A 4,844-nucleotide genomic window follows, 5' to 3' on the forward strand; every position below is an offset into this window, starting at 1 on the left:
AAGATACAGCGCGCGCGCGACAACACCGGCAGCCCGTACTGGCGCAAACATAATAAAGAACCAAGCGCAAAGCGTAAAGTACATGAATGCATTTGTTGGCAGAGTAGAAGCCGCCGCCCGCCTCCCTCCCCTCTCCCTCCCGCACTGCCTTCCCACTTTGCTCCTTTCGTGTGGGAGATTGCGTCGTCAGTTCCCCTTGCGCCCGGCTGCAAGATATGCATTTGGTGCCGCAGCAAAGCGTTGCCCTCCTTCCCTCCCTCGCATACCACCACGGCGTTTTGTGCCACGGAAGTCGTGTTTGCTTTCCGCCGTGCATTCACTCTCCGTGATAGCGCGCTTTCACTCGCACATACGGTGCGCGGCGACGATTTTATCACCCTTGGACTTTTATACGGAACCTCACACCGACGGCAGAAATCTGCTTGAAGTGTCCATATAATGCTATCTCAATAAAAGCAGGATGTACAATGGTGATGTAAAGTGTGCATTAACTTGTTACTTCATTGTACAGGGATGTTGACTTTTTTATAAGCAGTTATAGATTTTCAGAATATATCGTATTAATAAATTGCACAACAATTTTAGCAGAGTAGGAGGAACACTAGTGAAACATGCACAAAAAAGCTCCAAGGAAGTGCCAAAACACAGATTGTTTGGCTGGGTGGCAATAAACTGTTTCATGAAATTTGCGCTTCTTTCGAATGAAAAGAAAGTTTCTGCGTATTTCATGCAAAAACACGCTATTGCAGAGCAATATATCAGATCACTGCAGTCGGCATGTTTCATTACCATAAAGTCGGGCCAGTCATTCACAGCGAAACACCGCCGTGCACAGACCAAACGAACCAAACAGATTTTTAAAAATTCACCTGTTGCAGATAGTAAATTCTAGTCATTGAGCTGGATTACTCAAAGAGGCGTGCATTAGTTGCAAGAGAAGTCGTAATGTATTTATCAACTAATTACACAAATGCATTAATTATCATATTTATTCATTTATTTACAGCACATGTTACAATTTTAAAATTGTAGCCGGTGAGTTCACAAGGCTTATCCAGCTGAAACAATTTTCAGGATCACACCAGTTTTGAGATACTATTCATTACTAGAGCGTGTGACGAAATACATGGGCGTTCCAGTTATGTTTGTGCTTCAATGCATAAAATGGCAGTTTGTTAAAAAGCAACTGTGATGTTGTTTTCCCCGCATGGCTCTCATCTCTTGTAAACCGGCTTTGTCGCGTGGCTGGTCGATGTGGTTCCGGCGCACTGCGAGAGGTGGCGCGAGTGTCGCGCTGCTAACGCCACCTAACAGTGGGGTTACTTGGGTGCAAAAGGTCAAAGGCCTCTTCGGGTCGGAGAGCGACGGGGACGTTCCGCGTATGTGCCAATCCACGCTTCGCGAGACCGTCTCGCGTGGCCAGGAGCAGGGCACCAGTATGGACAACACGGATCGTTTGAACATGCCACCGTTCGCGTGATCGTACACGTGAACGACTAGGCAATGGTGTCATAGTATGAGGTGAACATATTCACTCGCTACTTCGGTCGCGGTGAGTCAGACTTCCTTGATTTGCCGCGCGCCCATGTGAATGTTCTATGGGTAGTAATTCGGCTAGCATGCATTAGTGTTGAAAGGTGCAATAAGTGCCCTTTTATTGTTTGCACTACTGTGTTGTCGTTCCTTTGTCCGAAGAGCACGTGTGAGACCCCACAAAGTGGAACATAAAATCCGAGGACACCTGAGCACTTCTTATGAGTTGTGAATGCGAAAGCATTAATGTCCATTGAATGCCGCTGAGCAGTCCTTGCTTCGAGTAATATTTGCGTTAATGCGGTTTTCGTCCGCTGTGTATTGGGAGAGTTCACGACGATGATGGATTTCGCTGCTTGCCTCTTTGTTCGTTTTGCTGTGTTCTTTCACTTCCTTCCTTCGTCTGCGGTGTATTGGCGTGGATGGCCACGTTTCACTAATGCCGAGGTTGCGTTTGTGGGATTAAACGGCCTGTGTAGTTTAATAAAGAGCGTTGGGGGCGCTTCAGTTAGGAGCGCACTTGGGTCTTGATGACGTGCGTCTCTGTCTCGCTGTATTGAACCCGAATGTAACACAAGTTACAACATGGTGTCAAAAGTGTCGAATGCGAGCGGAGAGAAGAGGAACGACCACAGTTGAAGGAGACCACGCTGAAGGAGGTTTCACTGACTGACGGCGAAATTAAGAGGCGCCAGTGGACGTGGCAGGGAGGACGACATGGCGGCCATGTAGAAGCCCAGCCAAACATGCGTCAGTCTCGCGCCATCGCAGTAGCCGGAATTACAAGGCCAGGTGAATGCCTAATTCAATGCGCCTAGAGTGCGTCGACGAGAAACTGACGAGGATTTGCCCTTGAGCCTGAGCAATGAACGCAACAATAACTGCCACGAAAACGGTCAAGGAGAGATCACAATGGCAACAGTGGTCCCCGGCAGACGCAACCAAACACCAAGTTCGTGCCACCAGCACCGTTGGACTTCCAGAGACCAGAAGAGTGGACAGCATGGCGGCAACGCTTCATGCGATACAGGCGAGTCTCGCGTTTGACAGAGGAAGAAGGAGCAGATCAGGTAGACGCTCTGATTTATTGTCTCGGGGGAGACATGGAGGATATTCTAGCAGCGTCGACGCTAACCAAAGAAAAACAGGAAGACTTTGATAAAGTGATAGACATGCTAGAAAATAATTTCCTCGGTAAAAGAAATATCATTTATGAAAGAGCAAGGTTCAATCAGAGGCGACAAGAACCTGGAGAGACAGTGGAAGCATTTGTAACTGCTTTGCACAAGCTGGCGTCCCACTGCGGGTATGGGGCTCTAAAAGATGAAATGGTCCTTGACAGGCTAGTTATGGGATTACAGGATGCAAAGTTGTCGGAAAGGTTACAAAGCTATCCAGATCTCACGTTAGAGAAGGCTGTGCAAAAAGCCCGACAGACAGAAGTGGTCCTGGGAAAGCGTGTTCCTGGGAAAGAGATATGGACAGCAGACGCACTCTCCAGAGCCCCAGTAGAACCTGCAGAGAATATGGAAGAGGAAGTTGAGGCATATATTCAGGTAGTCACAGGATTGCTACCAGCATCGAGCAGCTACCTAAAAGAAATAGAGAGTGCACAGGGGAACGATCCAGTGTGCCGACAGATAATGGAATATTGCACTAACAGCTCGCGAACCAAGAACAGAATTCCGCCTGAGCTAGCCTCGTACTCCAAATACAGAGACATTCTCACAGTGGAAGACAATATGCTGGTAAAAGACAACAGGTTGGTAATCCAAAAGACTCCCTCGAAGAAAGTGCTTTGCCAACTGCACATGTGACATCAAGGGTGTCAAAGTGTAGAGAAAGGGCAAAAATGTCAGCGTGGTGGCCCGGCTGAGTGCTCAAATTCAAGAGATTGTTGCAAACTGTCCCGCCTGTATTCAAGAACGGACTCCGAGAGTAGAGCCCATGATAGAGTCGGAGCTACCAGATCATCCGTGGTAGAAAGTTGACCTCAACCGGTGTGAAGTGAGTGTCTTCTCAAGATATGGTCTCCGCATTGTGAAACCCATTAGATTCCGGGACTGACCGTCTCTTCCGACTGGGGAAGAGAGATTAACGGTCTGTGTAGTTTAATAAAGAGTGTTGAGGGGGCGCTTCAGTTGGGAGCACACCTTGGGTCTTGATGACGTGCGTCTCTGTCCCGCTGTATCGAACCCGAATGTACATAAGTTACAACAGCGTTTGCCGACGAGGTAGATGCTTCAGACTTCATAGCAATACGTGCTGCCCGAGCCAGCAAGCAGCAGCATCCTGCAGTGCCAACCTCGCATGTCACTGACGTGTAGTTGCTGCCGAGGTTGTGGCCTCCGCCAATGTAGATGCTTCAGACTCCATAACGGTACGTGCTGCCCAAGCCAGCAAGCGCGAGCCAGCACTTAAAAATGGCACCTAACTTGCCATTCGTTGCGACACCATGTCATGAGCGACACCATGTCACGAAAGGCAAGTTAGGTGCTGTTTTTTCGCTGCTACAGATGGCCGCTGGCTTTTTCGCTCAATGGGCCATTTGACACTTTCGCATCAATAGTGCATTTTTATCGCAAGTTTCACTTCTCATATCTCGAAACCTATGCGATCTTTAGAATTTGTCTGAAGTGGATATGCCTTGAGAACTTGACCAGCTACTATTTGTAAATTGCAATACGTGCCCAGCAAGCGCTGAGCCAATTGAGCCTGTAGGCTCAATTGGCTCAGCGCTCGTGTCGCGTAAAGTAATTAATTAAAAAGAGTATTAGTAAATTTCTGTTAATTGGTCGATTATGCATTTCAATTGTCATGCAAGTAATGTCCACTGCTTCGAGTAATAAAGTACGATGACTACAATTACACTATCTGCCAGAGGCAATTTTTAAAATTTCTCTTTGGAAAGCACCCTATGTGTGAAGGTGCAGAGTAGCCCAAGTACTCTAGACAAAGGATGTACAGCCTCTCGCATTTTTAGCTGTATCACGCGAGCGTCCATCACTCGTCATTTTAGCGCCTTTCAGCGCAAAATCAGCGAGACCGGCAGAAGTACTCTCAAATGCACTAAGCACTCTCCAGTGCAAGAGTCGTCTAATGCGATGTTCCCTTCAGGACTACGTACGACCATATCATAGTGTTCTTGTGCGATATAGCTACAAATGCGGAAGGCTGTACGTGGTACAGGGCCTTGCATACTTGCAACTGCATATAATCGAAAACTGTACCGAGGGAGCAGTGTGCATACACTGATGCATAAATTGACATGCATATTTTGGCTACTACTGGCTGCAGCACTGTTAGTGCAA

The sequence above is a fragment of the Dermacentor silvarum genome, chromosome 1 (assembly GCF_013339745.2).
Source record: "Dermacentor silvarum isolate Dsil-2018 chromosome 1, BIME_Dsil_1.4, whole genome shotgun sequence".
In the NCBI taxonomy this organism is placed as follows: domain Eukaryota; kingdom Metazoa; phylum Arthropoda; class Arachnida; order Ixodida; family Ixodidae; genus Dermacentor; species Dermacentor silvarum.